Here is a 25,876-nt window from a genome sequence, read left to right on the forward strand (position 1 = left end):
TATACCTCACCGATATTTTCTCATACTGTTCCTTGCTGTCTGTTAAATGTCCCTATGTAAGGGATTGTTTATTCTTCAGTGCCTTAAATAAATTCTTAGAACTATGAGCTTATATAAATAGCAGTGTTCCTCATTGTGTTATACTAGCATTAATTAACTAGTAATAAATTATGATAGTAAAATAATTAATCTTGTAATAAATTATGATAGTTAAATTAATAAATACTATGTTTAATTTGTGTTTTTAATACATATACTCAGTAATTTACACACACACACATAAATATATATATATCTTTTGTGTGTGTGTGTGTGCGGTTGTGGTCTTGTATTGTAATATGTGGTTCTATGTTGTTTGTCTGCTGCTGTTTTTTGATAAATGTATGAAAATGTTGGGAACGAAAATAGCATAAGTTACTTTAGTTAAATTAATATATACTTTTGTTTGATGACTTTTGTTAATATCTCAGGATGCAAGCATACATATTACTTTGTATTCCATGCTAAATACCTTGATACGAAGCATTTTAACACCGTCAATATTTTTTCCCAGTAACACATCTATTCACCATTACCAAACACACTCACCACACACACCTGTGAGACACTATTTATTGTAAATGAAGACAAATTCTTCTCCTTTTAACTACACTCATGGACACATCCGTATTTTATGATATTTTCTACTTCTTTTCCTTTTCTTTCTATAGGCCCTTTTTTTCGCTCTATTATTTTTGGGCCATTTATTTTGTCCCATCTTTTCTTCCTGGCCTTTTGAACTCGTACAAGATGTACGAAGTTCCTTTTTACTCTCCTCAAATACGAAATTGCCCCTCTTTCTATATACCTTTCCTTCGCACCTATGCTTGATTTTTCGCCCATCGGTGCAGAAAGACTTAGCGGCTGCAAAACAAGACATCTGTCTACTTTGTCTGTCTGTCTGTCTTATAACGTCTTATACCCTTCCACTATATACGCCCACTTATTAAAACAACCTCAGTCGGAATTTTTAGAATGCTTTTCTACAATTTCTTTCTTAAATTTAGTAACTTCTTTACGCAGCTTTCCCTTATTTAGTAAATTTTCCTCATTTTCAATTTAGTAGCTTTCTTACAGTAAGACTTGCAACGCCTTTTCCCCCCTCCCTTTACTTGAACCCACTTTTAGAAAATACCTGCCCCGTCGGAATTTTTAATTTTTTCTACAAAATCTTTCTTATCCTTTATCTTTTTCCTCATAATTACCTTGTAATATGAATCTCCACAGGTGACGATGACCAGTCAAAGCTCATGAGACAAAATCGTCTTCCGTCTCCGGTACCCCACTCTAAATTAATGAAGGAGTGGCTTCTTATTAGGAGATGGAACCTTCTTTAATTTTTTTCTCCTTTTTTCCTGTGTAAATTGGTAAATGATACTTCTTCAATCTCTTCCTCTTTCTTTCTCCCCCCCCCAAAAAATAAATAAAATCGGTGTTTGATACCACTGCCTTTAGGTGAAGATCACTAGTCTATGATTTTGCAGCAAGAGCCTGGCTTGCTTAAATTTTAATTATTCTAGTTTTTAGTTATTATTTCTGCCCACAGATGGCGCTTTTAGCTCAAATGTCCATCGAGCTAGGCTTCGCCTACAAAAAGGCAGTGCACATTGTTTTTAATTAATATTTCATTTATGCTCATTTCTAAGAGAAAATTTTCTAAGAGAAAAAGGCAAAATTTTAATTTAATTTTTGTCTGCTGGTCATTCTTTTTTTCAGTTTCTCTATTGATTTATTAAATTTTTTTATTCAATAACTAAAGTTTGCAGAATTGCTTTTAGTAATTTTGAGCCTTAAAGAACAACTAATAAATGACCTAAACAAGATAATTATATAAATATGAAGGTACAAAAGGTGTATAAATCACGCCTCGCTTTATTTATTTATTCTTACTATTATTTTTATTTATTGTTATTGCTATTTATTTTCTCTTCTGAGTATGCTTTTTATTCTACCGAATTATTACGCAGTTCTGAAAACTTTCAACATTTTAGTCAAGAAACGGTAAGTAAATATTTATTAATTTCTATTATCCTTTTGTGTATATTGCATTTAGTCAATACAACTATACTTCTACATACAAACGCTGGTTTACTAAAACAATAATATCACTTTAATTTTCAGTTGTTAGCATTATTTTATATACAGGTGTTTTGTACTGTGTTATATTCAAGCATAATATTTTAATACCTCGTGTCCTTCATCTTAGGCAAAGCTGATCTTGACTTTTCCTTCTGATAAACATCGACTGCTGACGACGTGCTGCGAGGAAGTAAACACTTTTTTTTTTACTTTTTTTCCTTCAAGTGTTATTCTCAATTTATGCACCCTCTATTTCTACAAATTCCAATTCCACATATCCACGCCTTCCCGCCATCTTGGATCACCAGGTCGAACCGCCAATGTCAACACTTTTGATTACGCCGTATCGGCGACGAGTTTACCGCTTGTATTTCTTTATATTTTTATTAATTTTATATTTGCCAGCGTCTCAGGCAAAATTATGGGCAAAAGCAGCGATGTTCACACCGCCTGCATCATCATGTCACAAGTACAAGTTATCCTGCTTATGCCCTCCCACTACTTACGCGCACTCATTATTACATTTTTCTCTATTGGAAATTTTTGGTGGCCTTTTTATAAAATTTCCTTTTATATTTTCTCCCATCGTAACTTACCTTGAAGTGCGTTTCCAATCCTTGCAGGTGCCGATGACCTGTAATAGTTCATAAGGGAATATCGGCGTCTCATACACCATTTTTAATTCGATGAAGGCGTGGCCACCTTTTAGGAAGCGGGCCTATTTTTATTTATTTATTTATTTATGTTTTTACGTATTTCTGGTTACTGAAAAATTTTCTATTTACCGCTTGTTTATTTACTTATTTCCCCTTCCTCTTACCTTACGTTTTAAAATACTTTTAATCAACATGAATTAACCTTTAAGAGGTTTTTCTTTCTCCTATAAAGGCGCGGCTATCTTTGATGGGCGGGGTCGTCTGCCACCTTCGGAAATCTCGATATTGTTACAGCATCTGCTGATGCTCTTTCATTAATCCTACTCCGTTCCTTCATTCAAGGTACAACTAGCTGATATCATTATAATAAGAAGTTTTCTCTTTTTTTCTCCTTAAGATTTACTTACAGGTTCTTGATTGCTGCAATACAAAGTGCTGAAGCAGCTTCAACGACTCAGAAACCAGTCATACTAAATTATCCTTCGAACGACGACCGGGGATCTCAAAAAAATGAAATATGTATTTACCGGTATATACGTATACGTATTTACCGGTAAGGTTTTCTTTATATTAGCATGCCTTGTCTTTTCAGTAGTGCTCAAAATTATATGATATATTATATACCTTATAAGTTACAAACTATTACTTCTTTATATGCTCATTTACAAAATTATGTAGGGTATCTATATATTCCAAACTTATGTTAATTTTGTTTACTTCACGTTACATTCCTAATCAGAGGAGTATTTTCGGAAGGGGGGCCGGTTTTTGAGACATCCATACACACACACACACACCAATGGACGCTTTAACATATCAAGATATTTTCTACTTCTCTTCCTTTCCCTCTCGAGGCCCATTTTTTTTTATCTTTTCCTTTCTCCTCTTACTACTATGGGCCATTTATTTTTAAATTTATTTTGTCCCAATTTTTCTTCCAGGCCTTTTGAACTCGTATAAAACAATACGAAGTTCTTTTTACTCTTCTCTGGAAACCGAAATTGCCCCCTTTCTATATACCTTTCCTTCGTATCTAAGCTTGATTTTTCGCTCATCGGTGCAGAAAGACTTAGCGGGTGGAAAACAAGACATCTGTCTATTTTGTCTGTCTGTCAATGTATAATAAACGATATTTGTGTAGATCTTGTAATCATCACTGAACACATACCCAACATATATATAAAAAACAACACATGGCGCAGTCGACCGTAGATTAAAAAAGAAAATATTTTTGAAGAACGATGCAGCGTCAGTAAAGATATTCTAAACAAAACCATGATGGGAAGTTGTTTATAGTGAAATCGAAACTTCTATCGCTGGTAAGTGCGTTGTTTATTTTTATTTGAAGTGGCTAAAAATACGTATATATAAACTGTTTAAAGTTTTAAATTAAATATGGATAGATTAATCTTTTCCCGTGGGCTCGAAAAACAGTTGTGTACCTTCACTGGGGCTCTTGGCTCAGCTGTTACGGAAAGGGAGGAAAATTGTCGAATCGAGTCTTTACGGCTAGGTGATTAGGGCCTTTTTGTCAGCATTTAGGGAAACTATCAGGGTTTCTTTCAATCCAGTTCCAATGCTCTAGGCGTTAGAATGCGGGATGTACAGTCGGTCACAAAAGTATTCGAACACCGGTACCCTATCAGAAAATGACAAGATGGCGTTTTTCCCTCTCTTTCCTTCGTGTTATTCCATCCTAGGTGTTTCTTCTTTCCCCATCTTGGAAGAACAGGACTTACCACGCTTCTCTCACTCTGTTTAAAACGGGAAACCATTTTTTTTGGGGGGGCGGGGACTTTCGAAGTCTGTACCCCGCTGTTTTGTTATTTTTTTTCTGAATTCGGAAAACCATTTTGGGGGGGGGGGGAAACGGACTCTCTGATCTTGGAGGATTGGGGGGAAATGAACGTCTTACGCGATCTCTCTCTGTCTCTTTGAATTTAGAAAGTATTTCGGGACCATAAACCTTTAGATCAACACAGGCCAAAATGGGCTGAAATGATATTAAAAAACTCTAGTGAGAGTAAGAAATTTAAGGAAATTATGCTTTTCTGTCAGGAATTAAATATTTCTGTAAATAATTCTCTCAGATCATCTCTATTGGGAGTGAGTAATTGACTTTCAGCGACTGTTAGATTTTTACTGTATAATGGTAATTGTTTAACTTTGTGTGTTTGATGCTTATTATTGTTCAGTTTTGTTGTTTCCACTACTTATGTTACTGATTTAAAATTAGAAGTGGTTTTACGTAGAACAGACGTATCTGACATGAATATGACATGACAGCATAGAATGCATCTATGCTCTTATAAATTGTAACGGTTACTTCTAGCCTATTAGTTTTGTAATTGTTAATTAAATTTAACAGAAAATTTTTGTGACAATTTTATTATTTTGCATATTTTAATGCGTTCTTTTGTAATTGAATTGATTCACTTTGGTGAATTTGATAGGCATTAATTGTGCATTCTATTATAAAAATTTGCATTCATGATAGTTATTTTATATTAATTTTCTTTCTTTAATCTTGAATGCATTTTGTTTTTGATTTTGAAATTCTGTAAAATTTTGTGTCGGCATTTTTCTAGTATTGCATTTGTCTTAGCGATGCCAGCAAACCTAATCTAGAATAATTATTTTGTATACCTTTTTGCACTTTTCTGAATTGAATAGTTGACCTGTTTTTGTGAATTTTATTGGTTTTACTTGAGTTCTCTATTGTAAAATTTAAGGCATCATTTAAGGCAGTATTTTATAATAATTTTCTTTGACTTATTTTTGAATGTATGTGGTTTTTGGAATCGGAATTTTTCATATATTTATGTTGGCATTATTCTTGTACTATATTTCTATCGCGTTGCCAGCAAACCTGATGTAGAGTTTTTATATTACTTGGAGTGGTTTTGTTTTTAAACCAAATTTATGTTTTGCATTGTAATAATATCTCAGGTTCAGTGTATTTTATGATAATATTGTTCAGGTATCAAAGTTATTGGTTCTTAATTCTGAATTCATATGAAAAAATTTTATTTGGCAGTTTATTATTGTCTTAGTTTATCTTTATGCATTTCTTTTTCTAAATTGAATGGTTCTTCTTGAATTTGTGAATCTAATTGATATTAATTGTGTATAATGCAGTAATGGATGTATTATATTTTGTTTGTACTATGGTTTTTATTTAAATTAGTTGGACTCAGTTTTGAAAGTATTTCGTATTTTCAGTACAAATTATGAAAGTATACTCGGTTTATTATTTGAATGCTATAGGTACTACTTGTAACATGCTTTCTTTAGGGTCTTTTATGACTATGTTACTTATGTTCTTGTGTTCTTGAAGGCCTTGTATGCCACTGTAAACTTATTCTGCTTAGTCATAATAAATAGCTTCTGGAGGCAGGGGCTTTAATCCGTGTAAGGTAGACATCATGTCAGCTAGGTAATGGAGCCCCTGTTCTCTGGTTAACAGTTAACAGTATTTCGGGACCTTCTGACCTTGGAAAATGGAAATGAACACTCTATATACCCTCTCTCTCTCTTTGAATTGGGTTACCATTTCGGAGGATTCCCTAACCTTGGAAAACTGGAAATGAACGCTCTACACCAGGGGTCGCCAAACGTTTTTGATCATCGCCCCCTATATAATTTTTCGAAATCTCCATAGACCCTCACAAAGGTAGTTTTCAGGTAATTAAAATAAAACTATATATTAGTCTAAATATTTAATACATCAGAAACAGTAAGTAAAGTAGCTACAGATTTTTTATTTCTTAATGAGATGAGTGCGCCTGGTGTTTCTTGGCAAGGTTCGCTATATTGGGTTCGAAATTAGTCAATTTTAACCATAAATCCCCTCGAAGCTCCACATTTAATTTATTTCTGTTTTTAGTTAAAATTGAATTAACGTGACTGAAACCGGCTTCAACCATATACGAACTTGGAAACGCCAGCATAAATGGCTGAGCCATTTCGTAAAGTTTCACATATTTTTGCTTTATATTTATATTAGTCCAAAATTTATGTATTGTCAAATTTTTAATAAGCGTTTTTGCATCAAGATCGGACAATAGTTCAGCAAGCTCATCTTGTATGTTGATGTCGACGTTATCAATTTGCGCCGAAAATGGCGCAATAATCCAATCAGGGATGTCGATGTTTTCCAAATCAACAAAGCGCAGTTTAAAATCGTCGCTTAATTTTTGAAGATGATTTGTATATATTTCCAAGTCTTCTTCTTTTATTTTTAATTGTTGCAGATTTGAAAAATACTTATAATCCTTACGTAGCAATGAAGATCTAAATAAATTTAAAGAAGGAAAAAAGGGGCAGATTGTTTTCTGATTTATTATTTTATTTTCTGTAAAGAATATGATGAAAAATATTTTAAATTTTTACGTACGCAGTTAGATATGTGTGATTTGCGTATTAAGAACTGTTTTTCCTTCGAGTCCCAATAGACCCCCATTCGACCCCTTGGGTCAGATAGATCCCTACTGTTGTTAAATAGACCCCTAGGGGTCTATATAGACCACTTTGGCGACCCCTGCTCTACACGATCTCTCTCTCTCATTGAAATAGATCACCATTTTTTTTAAGACTCCCTAACGTTGGGAAAAAAAATTAAAGTGAACGCTCTACACCGATTTCTCTCTCTTTGAAATGGGTCGCCATTTTGTGACTCCTTCTCCCCCAAACTTGGAAAAAAACTGAAATGAACGCTCTACAGAATCTCTCTTTTTTGAAATGGGTAAGTCATATTTTTTTTAGGATTCTTCCTCCTTCCTTCTAACCTTGGAGAATGGAAATGAACGCTCTACATCCTCTTTCTTTGAATTAGGTAACCATTTTGAGACTCTCCCATCTTGGGAAAAAAAACTGAAAAATGAACGCTCTACACGCTCTCTCTTTGAATTGGGTAGTCATTTTTTTTTTTGGATCCTTCCCATCTTGGAAAATGGAAAAGGAACGCTTTACACCTTCTCTCTCTCTCTCTCTAAATTGGGAAACCACCAAGATTGGTATGTATAATTTTTTTCTTGTTATCATGACCCTCTTACCAAAAAAATTATTTTTTTTGTGGGGATTTATTGGGAAATTATTTTTATTACAACATTTCCGATGTGATTTCAGAAATGCAATCCCATATCAGTTCAATTTCATCCGAAGATAGTTGATCTAAACAATTTTTGACCCACCCATCCGTATTGTTATTATTTCCTTCTTCTTCTTGTTCTTCTTCAGGATCCAGCCAACTTTGTAAGTCCATATAATCTTTCCATACGGGAAAAGCTGGATCCTCCCCAGATTGTACTCTTGAAGTCTCTTTGAGGTGAGTGGAAGGATCCACGATGTCTGAACCCGACTGAGATTCTATTTCTATGACTTCTGGACACGTTGGACCCGACTGAGAATTTATCTCCATGACTTTTGGATATGTTGGAGCTTCTGGAGCCGGCTGAGATTCTATTTCCATGACCTTTTGACACGTTGGAGTTTCTGGAGCCGGCTGAAGTTGGACGACCTCCATGATCTGTGGACAAGTTGGAGAAGAAGAAGAAGTTGGAAAGGTTCTGGAGAGAAGTCCGAAAGAGACTGCTTGTCTGAACCCGTGTGCGAAGAAGAAGAAAATTCCAGGTTCATGGATGAATCTTCCCCGTCAGCAGGCATGTTACGATAAGTCGACCGTTTTTTAATCGGTAATTTTTTCTCTTCTTCTTCTTCCTCTTCCTCCTCCTCATCTTCAATGGTGATGATTTCGATTACTTTCCGTTGACTCGTTCCGGGCCCTGACGGTTTGATCCATCTGCCCTTATCATCTAAAGGAGGGATGGGAGAAAGTGGTCGTGGATCCTCTCGAAACATCATCGGCGTTTGAAAAGGAATCTGTTTTTTTTATTTGTTTCCAAAGCGTCCACGGGCATCGATCCACGAGAAAGAGGCTCTTCTGGATCGTGAGGATGAGGTAGCACGTTTTCGGAGGAATGACATAGTTTTGGAAAGGTCTTAAAATATCTTTCATAAATTTCGTCCTGTCGGCGATGTTAAAACTTCTTTCCTGGAGATGGAACGACGAGGTTTCGTAATAGACGAGGGGGGAAGCTGTAGTCTGAACAATATGCACTTCGTCCTCGGCCGTCGTTCTGACTCCAAACGTAAAATATCTTTTCGTGAGAAAAATATTCCTCCATCGAAAACTCATGCGGGGATCCGTATACCTTCGATCTGTTTGAATAGGCCGTCTCAAAGTTCGATTCACCCGGTTCCAAGAGATGGGAGATTCCTCTTTCGTTTGTTGAGATTCGAATAAATTCCTATACAGGTTTTGAACGAGCAGGTCAGAGGATCCGACATCCTGCTTGAAAGAGACGATGGCTCGATAAGTGGGTAGATGTGGAATAAATTTTGCAGAATGACATGCCAGAAAGATTTTCAGGTTTGTGATTTGCTTGAGCGTTTTCAAATCCTCTACACCCGAAATGGGTTGAGTTGGAAAAACATCGAATAGTGACATGGCTCCTAATGCGGGAAAAAATTTCATCTCGCTCAGTGCTCTCCGCCTTCTTATATATACTCGTACACACACACACACACACACACACACACGTAGAATCTCTATGACGTCATAGTTTCATTCATTTTTTTTGTTTGAGTGGGTCGGAATGCGGAAGTGAAAGTCATCATGAACTAACCATGAACTTCCCCCAATTTTATTTTTTCAGTTACCCTTTCTCTATCCCAAGGACGTCTAGATATATATATATAGAGAGAGAGAGGAAGAAGGGGGAGGGAACTCTCTCTTTCTCTCTATATATAAAATAGAAAAAGGAGAGCCAAACAGTTGTTATGTTTTTTTTGGAAGAGAAGTCATGAAGAATCCCTAGCTCACCACATGTATCCCTTTCAAATATAAAAATTTTGAACTTTCTTTTTATATCATCCAAGGAGTTCTTTACTTGAAAGCCTCCGATTTTTCAAAATGTGCGGGGTATCATATCGTGGGGAGCTACCACAAGATGCGGCATTTCTTTCTGGCCGACGAAAAAATTTTCACGGCTCGTGAAATTTCAACTTTGGATTCACAAATTTTGTCGATGAAAGGAGCCAAATATCATTACACGTCTACCTTTCTAATCCTCCCGCAAATAAATCATATCATGAATTGTCTTCAGAAGAAAAAGGGGATTCTCGTTCATTTTAGCGATTGGTTGCACAAATTTCTGCACGAAGAAACTCTATCGATCGTGAGGACTGGGAAGAATCCATATTATATTCTCAAGAACAATCATCTGAACGAGACCACGACTTTTCAAAAAATTATCGAGCAAGAAAATATAGAATGGTTGAAAAGTTACCCCATCTCTCTCACCGATGATGAGGATGAGAAAGCGGGGGAGCCTGTTCAGAAGAAGAAAAAGTCTATCCTCATCCATGAGAACGAGGACACGAAGGAGTCTGTTCAGATTCATCTCCTTCCTTTGTCAAACTCCCTCGAGAATGAAAAATCAAGCCCTTTGTAAAGACCCCTCAAGAATGAGGAAGGACCTGCCCTCCCTTTGTCAAGATCTCTCGAAGAGGAAACCTCTCGATTTGTCAAGACTCTCGGAGGATAAGGGAACCGAAACTTTTCTCCCTTTGTCAAGACCCCTCGAGGAGGAGGAGGGACCGCTCAATATTTCCAAACATGATTCTCCTATATCTCTTGAGGATCCTAGAGAAATTATTCCTACTGAAAACCAATGTAGGGACGATCGTCAGAAAAGACCCTCTGATGAAACTAGGCTTCTCTTCCAAAAACGGCTCTGCAATAATAATAATAATAATATGACATCTTCTTCTTCTCAAGAGGATCCTAGAGAATTTGCAGATAAATGCATTCAAACCAATCCCTTTATAGTAAACATTTTGATTGGAGAACCTCTGTATTAGCTTTGGGAGGGACAAAAAAAAAGAAAAGAAAAGAAAAGAAACGAGATTCTACAATGTTTGTATGACAGTTTAGGAAAAAAAAGGAGGAGATGGGGAAGTAAAATGTTAAAAACTTGTGAAAATCAAAGAGTATACCTGGCTCAGAATGAAAAAAAAATAAAAGTTGTAGAGTTGCGCGCCTCCAACTTGTACGCAACCAAGAGGTGACTGGAAAACGCAACCAAGAGGTGACAGACTCTTGCTAAGGGTTTAAGTCCCTTTTTATTCAACTTAAGAAGTTACAATTGCGTGCACTTGACGCTCACAAACTACGCCGACACGGCGGTAAAATAAAAATAAGAACCCGAAAAGAAAATAATAACAAGACTCTAATTACGAGGCTCTCTAAAAGTAACTACCCTCACCGCGTTTTACAATACCGCTGCTAATTCAGCAAACTTTGAATATCCCGTTGAACAATTAACAATTCTTCTAGGCAAGCACACAGGCCGAAACGCGGGGTTCTTCAATTTCAGGCTAACTACCTCCGCGCTCGTGAAGTATGAACAGCACACTTCGAACTCGTTTCCTTTCTATTTAATTCAGAATACTTCCGCTGATAATTTGAATCCTTGCGCGTTCTACTGAAATTTACATACTCTGGCATTGGCAGTTCCAGGGGAAAGTAAAGCTTGACAGGACAGATAGTTTAAACTTAAAATAAATGTTAGTTAAAATAAATTTAAACCCTACATTTGCCGCTGCTAGAATTTGGAAAACTTGGAAGCAGGTCCTACAAACGACCTGTTGTAAGTTTCTATAATTCTCAACTAACTCTCAAGAGCCTCGTGTGCACAAAAAAAAATCTTATGTAACAAATTGTATACTAAATTTCTGTTGATACTTATAAATCTCTCTTCTTACAGCAACCTTTCCTGGACTTCATCAATCAATCTTGGTCTTTCCTTCCAGCATCTGGAAGGAATGAGTATCAGTATCTTTCTAAATACATTATAATTTACACTTTCTTGACACAATAAATTTTTGTTTTTAAACGATTCGTTTTTCTTAGTTATTGCTTACTTCACATTCATTCAATTTTTCAAGCATTAATTTAACTTTACCCTGGCTCTCCACCGTGTGTGGTGTCAAACGGGAATATTCGTGTTTTAGTCTTACAACACTTCCCCTAACCACCATGATTTGTTAGAATTCAACGACCAAATAGACACACCTTACTCGACATTCTACAACTCGATGAGCTACTTTAACATTCTTAATTCAAGTGTAGGTGGAGAACCCTACAAAACACTTTCATTCTAACTTCTCCCTCATTCGTCTTTAAACATGCAGGCTTTCGCTCTAAAGCATGACTTTATCTACAGTTTAATACTTAAATTTTGAATTCATTGCTTTTGAGCATTTTACTTTTAGCATCTAAAATTTTATGCTTCTAGACTAAATTCTACTTTTACATAACATTCAAGTATTTACGTACATTTACAAAATTTTAATACATATGATTTTTACAATTTACCATAAAATGAATAAGAGAAAATAAATTTTTACTTTACTCATTCTTCTCCAAGCTGGCGGCACTGAAACTAAAGTTCTTATTAATACAAGAATACGAAGTTATTTTTATCTTCGGCCAAATTTTGGCTTTAACATAACAAAATTAGTCTTTCGACCAACAGAAACTGCTTGTTCTTAGATTTTATACGTAAAGAAAATAATACTTTTGAAAGTAAAACAAAACTAAGTCTCAACCGAGACACATTGACTTCCGTCAAAACATAGAACTTCGTATTTACGCACAACATTTCGGAACAAAAGAAAAAAAATTATAGAAGAATTTAACTTATCTTTGCGTTTTCGATGATTGGAACTCCGACATTCTCTTCTGGCAGAACTGCTCCCACGTTATAGGTTTCATCGACGTCAGTCTTCTCCTCAGTGTCCTCCGAGTGTCGTCCACGTTGCTTTTTTTTTCGCTCTCTGCATGCTGGCCTCTTGGAGTGGTAGTCGTCGGGTTGCTGTCTTTTCCGTTTTGCTCCTGGACGGCTGGTCTTGGCGTACTCCGGCTTGGAACCATGCATGAATTTCTTCTGTTGGTGGTGGTCTTTTCTTTCCTCCTGCTGTCTTTTCGTTCTCGGGAACGGCGGCCTTGTTTGCACCTGACTCTCTGGCCCTGGAAGCGTTCTCCTCGATGTAGAATTTCTACTGCGATATGTTGTAGGTGGTGTTTTCCTCTTTACCACGGTTTCTTTACGCGGTGCATCTGCATTCTTGTTTTTCTTAAATGCTGGAGTTTGAAAGTTTTCATTTTTTCTTTTGTGGCAAAATTGTTCCCATGTTATAGGTTTCATGGACGTCAAACTTCTCCTTACTGACCTCCGAGTTTCGTCCATATTAGTTTTTCTTTTGCGTCCTCTGCATGCTGGCCTCTTGGCGAAGTAATCGTCGGGTTGTTGTCGTTTCCGTTTTTCCGTTGGACGGCTGGTCTTGACGTCCTCCGGTCTGGAGTCCTTCTTGAATTTCTTCTGTTGTTCCTGGTATTTTCGTTCCTCCTGCTGCCGTTTCAGTTTCTGTAACGGCGGCCTTGCTTGCACCTGACTCTCTGTCCCCGGGAGCGTTCTCCTTGATATATAATTTCTCCTGCGATACGTTGTAGGTAGTGTTTTCCTCTTTACCACGGTTTCTTTACGCGGTGCATCTGCATTCTTCTTTTTCTTAAATGCTGGAGTTTGAAAGTTTTCATTTTTTCTTTTTGGCACCGTCGTCCGGGTTGTAGAAGGGCTAGGTCTCTCTTCAGTTCTCTGCTTCTTGGGTGGTGGAACAGTTGTTGTTATTTCTGGACCTTGTACTTCGTTTAGACTTGAGTCCTGCAAGAAACTTTTAAGGATTTCAAAATCATTTGGATTATAGTATTTTTTCACCTGGTCGGGACTTGCTTTACAGATCTCCCCTCTCTCGTTCTTAAGATACAATACGACTCCTTTGATTTCCTGAATTACATAGGGGCCTTCAAATTTTGGAGCTAGCTTTGCAGTAAAATTGTCTGGGGCACTTGATAAAGAAAATTTCCGCTTCAATACTTTATCCCCAACTTTAAAATCTGCTTCACGGCGTTTTCTATCATAATACACTTTTTGCTTATTTCTTGCCGTATCCGAGCTTTTAAGTGCCTGATCAATAAGTTTTTGCATATCTTTCTGTTTAAACCCTTGCTCTCTTTGTTGCACAAAGAATAATTTATCTAAAGGCGTAATTAACTTTTGGCCTAAAAATAATTCTGCCGGGGTTTTTCCCGTAGTATCGTGATTTGCCGTTCTTAAAGCATAAGCTAATTCATTTATGTAGCCATCCCAGCGCTTGTGATCTGTGCTCACGTAACTGCGAATTATTTTTACTATGTTATTATTCACTCTTTCTGCTATGTTTGCCTGTGGTCTATACGGAACCGTTTTGATATAGCGTATGCCAAGTCCAGTGCATATGTTTTCAAATATTTGACTAATGAATTGTTTTCCGTTATCGCTAATGATTTTTATCGGTGCACCGTATTTTAAAATGTATCTGTGTAAGAATGCATCTGCGACTGTTTTGGCTGACGCGCGTTTAAGTGGAACAATTTCTGTCCATTTTGAAAAATGATCTACTATTACTAAAAGAAAACGATTTTTATTTAACTCGCTCTGGGGGAAGGGACCAAGAAGATCTATGCCTAAAATTTCATTCGGAAATGTAGCGCGAATGCTATTTAAGTACCCGGCCGGGCTGTAATTAATATCATTTATTAACTGACATTGATTGCAGGATCTGACATACGCAGTTACTATTTTGTATAATTGCGGGAAATATACCGCCTCGCGTACCCTTTTTAAAGTCTTTCAGACCCCTAAATGACTCGCTGTTTTCGCGTCGTGTAATTCCTTCAAAATGCTTAATCGAAGCGAGGCTGGGATGACTGGTTTGTCCTCGAGATTTTCGTTTGTTGTTTTCGTATAAAATAATAAATTATCTATTATTTCATAGTTTTCTGCTCTATTTCTTATCGCATCGATATCTGTTTGCTCAAAGCTTTCGGTGTCTTTCAAATATGCATAGATATTTCCAAATTCAGGATCAGCTTTCAGTTCAGTAATAATCGTATCTCTAGAATCTAAAATTTTTGAAATCAACACAGCGCATTTAAGTTCATTTCCTTCATCGTCCAGTTTTATACGAGAAAGTGCGTCAGCTACATTGTTTTCCTTACTCCGTTTATATTTTATTCTGAGATTATATTCTTGGAGTTTTAAAGCCCATCTTATTAACCTGGGCGTTAGGTTTTTCCCCGAGTAAAGTCTACCAACAGCCGCATGATCCGAAAAGACTGTTACTGGCACTTTGCCGAAATAAACTCGAAATTTGTGTACAGCCAATAATACGGCTAATGTTTCTCTCTCTGTAGCTGTATAATTCCTTTGTGTCTGATTCAACATTTTACTAAAAAATGCCAGAGGATGGCTATTTTGCATAAGAACCGCCCCCACCGCATAGTCTGACGCATCTGCTGCAATTTCCAGGATTTCGTCTGACATACGCAGTTACTATTTTGTATAATTGCGGGAAATATACCTCCGGGAATTTTAAAACAGGGGCATTGATGAGCGCTTCTTTTAATCTTCCAAATGCTGTATTTGCTTCCGCTGTCCACGTAAATTTACCTCTCTTTCTTTTGATTACTAAGAGTGGTTCAACAATATTAGCGAAATCTTTTATGAAAGACCGATAGTAAGAACATAACCCAAGGAAAGAAGAAAGTTTCTTGGCGGTGTTGGGCGGTGGGAAATTCTTGATGGCTTTTATTTTTGAATCTTGCGTTTCTATACCCTTTTGCGAAATTTTATAACCGAGATATTTAAGTTTTTTAGTTGCGAACTTGCATTTTGAGGCGTTAATTGTATGACCGGCCTCTTTTAATAATTTAAAAACTTCTTCTAGATCTTTAATATGTTCTTCCAACGTACTACTCGTTATAACTATATCATCTAGATAAATTAAAGTTGATTTTCCTAGGACAGGCTTTAGAACAATGTCCATAGCTCTCTGGAATGTTGATGGGGCCTCACAGAACCCAAAGGGCATGCGTAAAAATGCATAAGTGCCCGATTTTGTTATAAACGCGGTTTTATGTATGTCTTCGGGTCTCATAGCTATTTGATAGTAGCCAGACGTTAAGTCGAAAGTAGACATGTATCTTGTCGATTTGATCTGTCTAATAATTTCCTCTATAACCGGCAAAAGGTAAACTGGGAATTTAGTAATACTATTTAGTTTTCTGTAATCGATAGCAAACCTCCAAGCCTTTTTATCCGAAGGAGGAAACTCGTTCTTTTTCCTACATAGTACGACTGGACTCGCGTACTCACTATTTATGGGCGTTATTATTTTATTCTTTAACATCTCCTGAATATGTTCTTCGATGATTACGTCTTTTTGTTTGTCGTAACGATAAGGTTTAGTCCTACAAGGTTTTTCGGCATTTAATTGTATCTGATGCGTAACTATTTGGCAACTACCAGGCTTTTCTGAAAACAAGTTAGAAAAATTACTCACCACTTGCTGGATGGCTTGACTTTCATGGTCATTCAGATGGCTAAGGTCCACTTGCGGTTTCTCCACAGGTTCCACCACCCTCTGGTCCATCTCCAGCACCACGGAACTGTCTTGAAAATTCAGCTTGGCCTTCGCGGCCCTTAAAAACTCCATACCTAAAATAAGAGGATTTTGCAGATTCTTCACTACAAAAATTAATACTTTGAGGCTTTCCTCTTTTACCTGTATGTTTAATGATAATTTCCCGATGCAGTGATATGTTTTTCCTTGCGCAGCTATAATTTCCGTATTTTTGGTTTTAAATAATCGTACCCTATAAAAATTCTTTTTGAAGAATGTTTCGCTCATAAAATTTCCTTCTGCTCCTGTATCGATGAGGGCTTCTACTGGTACATCGCCAACCAGGACTTGTATAATTGGTAGATGTGAGTTTTTTACGATGACCTTATTTAAATGTCTTTTTGAGGGTTTTTTTAAAACTTCCGGGGTCTGGACCCTCCCTTTCACATACCCCTCTACTCGTTTAAAGCTTTCCTTTCAATTTGTGCCTTCTGGGTACGCGGATGTTTATTTTCGAATTTTCTTTTTGGGCCTTGACCTTCGAGGTTCGATGAGTTAGCTTGATAGCTCTTTCCCCCATAAGAGCGATTTCCATTTCTGGTTTCCTCATTTGAAGATTTCCTTCGGGTACTTTGAGAATACGTTGCCCCTCTAGCTTTTTCCGCTATTCTGCGATTTTGAAACTTCACCGCCAATTCGAAGAGCTCCTGCAATGTGCTTGGGTTTCTAATTTCGAAGTAGTCTTGAACAGCGGGTAACAATCTTGGTAAGATTATTTCAATAATCTCCGCATCGGGTTTCTTCCCATACAGCATATCCGTCAGCTTAATGTTTCGTAGAATAAAGTCCGTCAACTCTTCTATATCCCGTTGATAGAAACTATATAGTTCGGCTTCCATCCTTGCTCGATCTTTCACTATGGGGAAGGCCTTTACTAACGATTTTTTGAAATTTTCAAATGTATATGTCTGGCCTCCGAATTCCCCTAATAAAAATTTGCCTATATTCTTCCACCATAGCGCGGTCTGTCCTCTTAGTGCAGATGTGGCAATGGCACCTTTTCGTCTTTCAGGCACAGGGTAGAGCTGGAAATGGTTTTCGAGATCTTCTAAGAATATTGCCACCGAATGTTTTCCGTCGAAATTGACGTTTGGCTTGATTGATGCTCTCATCGTCTGGACCAGGTATCCAAATCCTTCCAATTGGGTTGCCATTTCTTGTTGTTGGACTGGTTCAGAAGCTTCCATCCAGTTTTTGTAAAGGGCTCTCTCTTTCCTGTATGCCAGCAAAATTTGTTGTCTGATGCTGTTGTCTGCAGTGCGGATGCGACGTCTAAGGGCTCTGCATTTTTGTCGCAGTGTGCGAAGCTCCTTGGTCCACCAAGAGACTCCTTGTAGTTTCGTCGCGGACCAGGTAGGCAGAATGTTGTGGCATATGTCTTTCAGTGTCGCCAGGAGTTGATTGTTGAATAATTCCATGTCGGCTGGATTGTTAATGCTGTGAAGTTTTCTTCCTTCGTTATGTAAGATGGTGGAGAAGGAGGAGGTGAGGTGCCTGATCTTATTGCCTGGGAGCTTAAACCTGGTAATAACAGAAATGGTGGTGTCGCAGCTGATGGAGAAATGTATGTACTTGTGGTCTGAGTTACTCTCTTCTTCATTTACTGTCCAATCTTGAATTTTACGTGCGATGTTGATAAAAACTACACAGTTCGGCTTCTAGCTTTGCTCGGTCTTTCACTATGGGGAAGGCCTTTAATAATGATTTTTTGAAATTTTCAAAGGTATATGTTTGGCCTCCGAATTCCCCTAATAAAAATTTGCCTATATTCTTCCACCATAGCGCGGCCTGTCCTTTTAGTGCAGATGTGGCGATGGCAACGTTTTGTCTTTCAGGCAGAGGGTAGAGCTGAAAGTGATTTTCTAGGCCTTCTAGAATTATCGCCACCGAATTTTTTCCGTCGAAATTGACGTTTGGCTTGATTGACGCTCTCAAAGTCTGGACCAGGTATCCAAATGCTTCCAATTGGCTTGCCATTTCTTGGTGTTGTCCAGCGGCTTCCATCCGATTTTCGGCCATTCCAGTTCGATAAGTGTTCGGGCGCCAATGTAGAGTTGCGCGCCTCCAACTTGCACGCATCCAAGAGGTGAGTGGGAAAATGACAGAGTGTTGCTAAGGGTTTAAGTCCCTTTTTATTCAACTTAAGAAGTTACAATTGCGTGCAATTGACGCTCACAAACTACGCCGACACGGCGGTAAAATAAAAATAAGAACATGAAAAGAAAATTATAACAAAACTCTAATTACGAGGCTCTCTAAAAGTAACTACCCTCACCGCGTTTTACAATACCGCTGCTAATTCAGCAAACTTTGACTATCCCGTTGAACAATTAACAATTCTCCTAGGCAAGCACACAGGCCGAAACGCGGGGATCTTCAATTTCAGGCTAACTACCTCCGCGCTCGTGAAGTACCGTCACCATCCAGATAGATAAGGCCTGCGCTCTGAAACGAAACTGGCTTGTGACGTCACGGTTAAGAGACCCTCAGCAAACTTTTTGTTGGCTTTTATAAGTTGTAATTTTTTATTCATTATGTTTTAAGAATTGAATTTATGTTTACTTTTGACACCTGAAGCATCATCCCTTGTAATAATTACTAACACTAGTAATATAAAAATTGTCAGCAAAACTTATGATTACTTATTTTAATTGGAAATTAATTTTATATGAAATAACTGTCCTAAGGGGTTAAAAGCATAACACTTATTTCATTACATAATATGTAGAATATGAAATGCAGAGTAAATTTGATTCTTGACAGAGTACCGTGTTCTTAAATTTAAATATCAATCTTTTTTGCAAATCATTAAATATCATTTTATCATGATGAAACTTAAATGCATATGTTTAGCTAACATAGCTTCTGTTCACTTTTATATATGTTATTATCATGCAATCAGTTTGTTTAAAATTTGTTATGCAATACAAACCTTTCTGAGAATGTGTGTGTGTGTGTGTGTGTGAGTATGGCAAAGCCTCGAGGGCTATCTGCCTAAGAGGAGGGATGCCTTCGTGGAGGACTTTCTAAGGGAAACTGGCTCGTATACACGTTACACATGGGGAAAACCACGAAAACGCCCATGCAGCCAGCCCGTTCGCGGAATTCGAACCTCGGACCGAACTACCAGTGTTCAGCGACTTTACCGCTCGGCCGCTGGTGGGCGCCCTTTCTGAGAATGATAGAAAAGTTTCTAAAGTAATGTATGTAAGATTCATATTAAGGTAATTAAATTGCGAGACTGCAAAATGAAATTTTAAAAATGTACAATTATTGACGAAGCAGTAGTAATTGAATTCATATGTAGACATACTTGTTTTCATTGTATTTCAATTCAATGCAATTTTAAAAACAATTTTTTTAATTATCTTTTAAATTACAATCTTTAATTTGAGTACGTGGTATCAGGTTCAATGTTCCGTCTTACTTTCTTCGGGAACATGCAAGGACCTGACTCGGAACAGAGAGCTTACTAAAGCTATGTTCAATAACTGTGGGAAGTAGACAGGATACACAAGAAGGGTATACAAAACCCTTTATTTTTTCTCTATTTACAATAACTTCCGTACTTCGGAATACAAAGACCCACTACTTGTCGTCTAAACGTAAAAATATAAAAATAAAACTAAACTCTTAACTTTGAAATAATAAACGTGGAAGATTGGCCTTATATTAACAGGAAGCCGTATGTAGTACAGAGAACTGTGAACACTACAATACGTTTAAAGTTATCAAGAGGATTAAACCTCTGGCCTGGAAGGCAACCAGCAACTGAGTAAAACTTCTAAGGTAAGCGGCCTGCTTCGACTAACTGCTTCCTCTCTCTCGCTTGGCAAAAAGCCACAACTTAAATACTTGGCGTTCGCCAGACAAACTTTGCATAAATACGTTAACGCTTATAATTCTGGCCGGAAGTAGAAAATAAGAAGTGATAGTAAAGATTTAAAATAAAATAAACGTTAGTAAAACTTAAGATCCTTACATACTTCCCGCCAGAGTTAATTAGTTTGAAACTGAGGTCTAAAACGACCTTGTTGAAAACTTTTAGCTCTAGAATCTAACGCGAGGCCAATCTTTTACAAACATTTTTCGCTAGAAACTAGAAATTTAAAAGAATGAAATTTGTTTTTACAATAGCAGCTCCCAGGACACGCAATTTTTTCATCTGTACTGCATCTAAACAGGAGCTTTTATTCAAATCTGGTTCCTTCCAGAGATCTGGAAGGAAAACTAGTTTAATGTGTGGTGTGGTGTGGTGTATTTAATTATGGCAAAGCACACTAGGGCTATCTGCCTAAGAGGAGGGATGCCTTTCGTGGAGGACTTTCTAAGTGAAACTGGCTCGTATACACGTTACACATGAGGAAAACCACGAAAACACCCATGCAGCCAGCCCGTTCGCGGGATTCGAACCTCGGACCGAACTACCAGTGTTCAGCGACTTTACCGCTCGGCCGCTGGTGGGCTGAAAACTAGTTTAATGAAATGTTACACAATGAAATGGCAAGTAACATGTATAATTATATTTCTCTTAACATTCTTATTTCATTCATGACTATTTTAATTATCTCTCCCCGTGCTCTCTGACATGTGTTGTAAAAGAACCCCAAACACGAATGTGTTTATGTCTACGTGTTCAACACTTCCTCCTACAATCAAAGCACTAACGTGTTAAAAATTCAACATACCAAGACCTCGTAACACACCCTAACTTCAACTCTAAACCCTGAGGTACTATTCTGAAAGTGGCTAACTCTGAAGTGTAGCGTCAGAGAGCCTAACTACATTCATTCAACCTTTAACACATATTCATCATAATTTAGTCTTTTTACAGTCACACGAATAAAAAAAAAATTTAACATTACTTTCACTTTTACCATATCACGGTATTTCTTAACATTTAAAATAACAGTTCACATTGTATATAAGAACATATTAACATGCCGTTAATTTTATGCATTTGAAAACATACATTAGTAGTACATTGTTAACTTCTATTCTTTTCTAAACAAGTGCCAATTCTTCTACATTGAAATAATACATTTCAAAAAGTCTTTCAGACTAAAACTTCTTTCTTGCCAGAAAGTTTTAAATAAAATTTATACAATAACTTTTACAATATTTAAGTATTTACACATCGCTATTATACATCAACTTTAGTTTTACACGCGAGTAATTGCAAAACATAATACCAAAATCGGTAACAACTCATTTCTCGCCCTTTTGGCGATAAAAGTACACCTCGCATGAGGTAAAACTTCTTGAAATCTGCCGCTTGCAGTAAGAATGAAAGATTAACTTAAGTTTGCAAAGTAACATAAAATTTTACTTATCTTTGTGATATTCGGACATTCTTTTCTGAGCCCAGTCCTGGAAAGTAGCGTAGATTGTTGTTTGATTTATCCTCCTTCGTGTGCGGGCTCGCCCTTCAGTGCCTTCCTCTACAAGCTTTCTTTTTTTTCCAGTTCGGTCACCCTTGAATACCTTCTTTTTCGCCTCTGCCTGTGGTCTTGGCCGTTTGATGGCAGCTGGTCTTGGCGGAACCGGGAAACTTCTTTCGTGTTCCTGCTTGGACCTCGTTGCTGGCCGTTGAAATTTTCCTTGTAATTTTTCCTCCGCCGCTGGTGGCCCTTCCGCAGTTCGGCGACATTTGCTGCGGAGAGTCCTGTCCGATGAGTAGATCTTCCGTTTTAGAGCCGGGTTACAGTTGCAGTCATTTCTCCTGGTTCTCTTTGCATACGTCGTCCTTCTCCCTTCTTCATTCTGGGGGTGTTCGTTAGCTCTCTTTTCTGGACGGTGGAAGGGCTTCTTTTTCTGCCACCTTCAGTTTTTCCTCGGGGAAACTTTCTTTTCACTTGCTCCTGCCACTTAATGGCTTGCCCTTGTACTTGTCGTTGTTCCACCTCTGGAGCTTGTGCCTGCGGTGTCTGCCGTGCCGAATCCTGCAAAAGATCTTTGAAAATTTGCATTTTATTACGATCATAGTAGGGTTTGATTTGATCAATGTTTGCGGAGCAGGTTTCACCATTTCTAGCTTTTAACACTACTACAGCGTGAGTTTTTTTTTCTATGACATATGGTCCTTCAAATCGTGGAAAAAATTTGGCAGTTTTATCTTCTGGTGCTGAAGAAAGTGAATGCTTAATTTTTAATACTTCATCCCCTACTTTATAAGTTACTCCCCGTCGTTTCAAGTCGTAATACAGTTTTTGTTTTCTCTGTGCTACTTCGGTATTCTTTTTTGCTTCTTTAATTAGTTTTTCTATATCACCCATTTTAAATTCTGGGGCTCTTTGTTGCACATAAAATAATTTATCTAACGGCGTTATAATCTTTCTGCCTAAAAATAACTCAGCAGGAGTTTTGCCCGTTGTATCATGTTTTGCGGTCCTAAGGGCGAAAGCAAATTTATTGACATAGTTATCTCAGCTTTTATGAAAATTTTTAACATAACTCGGATAATTTTCACTATATTTCTATTGACCCGTTCCGCTATATTTGATTGCAGCCGATACGGGACCATTTTTAAATGACGTATGCCCAGTTTTTTGCACATATCTTCAAATACATTACTTACAAATTGAGGACCATTATCCGATATAACTTTTAGGGGCGCCCCGTATTTTAAAATATATTTATTTAAAATAGAATCAGTAACTAATTTCGCGGAGGCTCGTTTTAAGGGAGCAATTTTGGTCCACTTACTAAAATGATCAACTATAACAAGGAGATAGCGACTTTTGTTTAACTGACTTTTTGGGAAAGGGCCCAATAAATCGATGCCGATTATTTCATTTGGAAATTCGGATTTAATACTATTTAGAAACCCGGCCGGGCGGAAATTAATATAATTAACTGCTTGACATGTTGGGCAGGACTGGACATACGCCCTAGTTAACTTTTGCAGTTCAGGAAAATAGACTGCCTCGCATACGCGTTGAGTAGTTTTTCGAATACCAGCATGAGAAGCTAAAGGGCTGTCATGGAGTTCCTGCAGGATATTTAATCTAAGACTAGCTGGGATAACAGGTCGAAATTCGTTGTTGGAATTCGTAGTTTTTGTATAGAATAATAGACCATCTATTAGTTCGTAATGGGCCGCCCTATTTCTTATCGCCACAATATCTTGGTGGCTAAAATTTTCAGGATCCTTTAAATACTCATAAATGCTTCCAAACTCAGGATCCTTACCCAGTTCGGTTATTACAGTTTCTCGGGAATTTATTGTACATGCTGTGAGCATTGCCACCTTTACGATATTACCTTCTTCATCTATTTTAATTCTGGATAGGGCATCTGCTACGATATTTTCCTTTCCGGGGTTATGCTTGATTACCAGATTATATTCTTGTAGCTTGAGTGCCCATGTTATTAACCTTGGGGATAAGTTTTTCCCTGAGTACAATCTAGTTACCGCCGCATGATCAGAGTACACTGTTATTGGCGCCTTTCCAAAATTGACTCGGAACTTTTGCACTGCTAACAGAACTGCAAGTGCCTCTCTCTCGGTCGCGGAATAGTTTCTTTGTGTTTGATTTAAAGTTCGGCTAAAAAATGCCACGGGCTGCTGATTTTGCGAACGTACCGCTCCTACCGCATATTCCGAAGCATCCGCTGAAATTTCTAAATTCTCATCTTTTTCAGGAGAAATTTCAACACAGGGGCTTGCGTTAATGCTTGTTTTAATTTTTCGAAAGCACTATTGGCTTCGGCCGTCCACGAGAATCTTGCCTTTTTCCTTTTTAGTTTTAACAATGGTTCAGCAATAGTTGCAAAATTTTTTATAAAGGACCTATAATATGAACAAAGTCCTAGAAAAGAAGAGAGCTTCTTCGCCGTGGTTGGAGTCGGATACTTTTGTACAGCGATTATTTTTGATTCGTCTGTCTCGATTCCTTTCTGAGATATTTTGTAACCTAAATATTTTAATTCAGGGGCTGCAAATTTGCACTTTTCAACATTAACTTTTAGACCGGCCTCATTTAATAAAGAAAACACCTGTCTTAAATCCTGTACATGTTGGTCGAGATTATCACTAGTAATAATGATATCGTCTAAATAGATAAATGTGGACTTTCCAAGAACAGGCCTTAACACAATGTCCATACATCGCTGAAATGTTGCCTTCCCCTGAAAGGCCAAACGGCATACGCAAAAATGCATAAGTGCCAGACTTGGTTATAAAAGCAGTCTTAGGCACGTCCTCAGGCCTAACCCCTATTTGAAAATAACCAGTCGTTAAATCTAAAGTCGTCATATATTTGGTGGATGTTATGTTCCTTAGAATTTCTTCAATAATAGGTAACGGATATACTGGATATTTAGTTATGGAGTTTAATTTACGGTAGTCAATTGCGAATCTCCACCTTTTTTGGATGTGTCAAAGGATAGTCATTATTTTTCTTACATAAAACCACCGGGCTAGCATAACTACTTGAGATGGGCGTTATGATCTTTTTACGTAGCATATCGGTGATATGCCATTCTATAATTTTTTCCTTATTCTTATCATACCGGTATGCTTTTTGGCGAACTGGCATTGAATCTCCGGTGTCAATACTATGGTTAGTAACCTGAGTAAATCCTGGAATATCACTAAATAACGAAGTAAATTCACTTACCACTTGTCGGATTCTTCGCTGTTCTTCATTAGGCAGGTGGTCAAGATTTAACATCGGCGGTTCAGCCTTTTCTGCACGAACTGGTTTCATCGTCAGCTTAAGGGACGCTTCATTAAAATCCGGCGTTGCTTGTGCCTCTGAAAGAAAATCTATTCCTAAAATAATATGTGCTTGCAGATTCTTTACTATGAAAAACATAATCTTTACTTGTTCGTCCTTGATACGGACATACAGCGGTAATTTACCTATACACTTACATTTTTCTCCTTGCGCCGCTAACACTGTCGTATTATCCGAATTATATATGCGGTATTTCCGAAAATACTTCCTAAAAAAATCTTCTGCCAAACAGGAACACTGCGCGCCTGATCCAGGAGTGCGGTGGCTGGGATATTATTCACCAACACTTCAATCTTCGGAAGAGTCAAATTTTTCACCATTACTGTATTTAACTTGAAGGAAGAGGAGTTTTCTTGGCCTTCGGATTTCCGCACTCTCCCGTCAGCAGAAATCCGTTTTAGTTTAAATTATTTTTCATTTCCGTGCTTTCCTTCTTTTTCCACTGGCCTTGAGACTTTTTTCCTGGATTGCTATTGAACTGTCGACGTTCGCCGGCTGTTTTTGAATGCTCGGGTTTCCTTGCCCACTGATTCGCTTTGCTTCCGTAGCCGTGTGCTTGAGTTTGCTGTAGTCTTGGCGCACCAAATTGGTTTCGTTGTTGATATTGGCGTCTTCTGTCAATGTCCGCCGTTCTTCTACTTTCAAACTGGATTGCTAGCTCAAATGACTTTTCCAGTGTAGTCGGATTTCTTAATTCAATAAAGTCTTGCACTTGGGGCAGTAACCTCGGCAAAA

Source organism: Stegodyphus dumicola, chromosome 7, assembly GCF_044657685.1.
Source record: "Stegodyphus dumicola isolate Sdum_Otavi_A_Nest chromosome 7, ASM4465768v1".
NCBI classification, from domain to species: Eukaryota; Metazoa; Arthropoda; class Arachnida; order Araneae; family Eresidae; genus Stegodyphus; species Stegodyphus dumicola.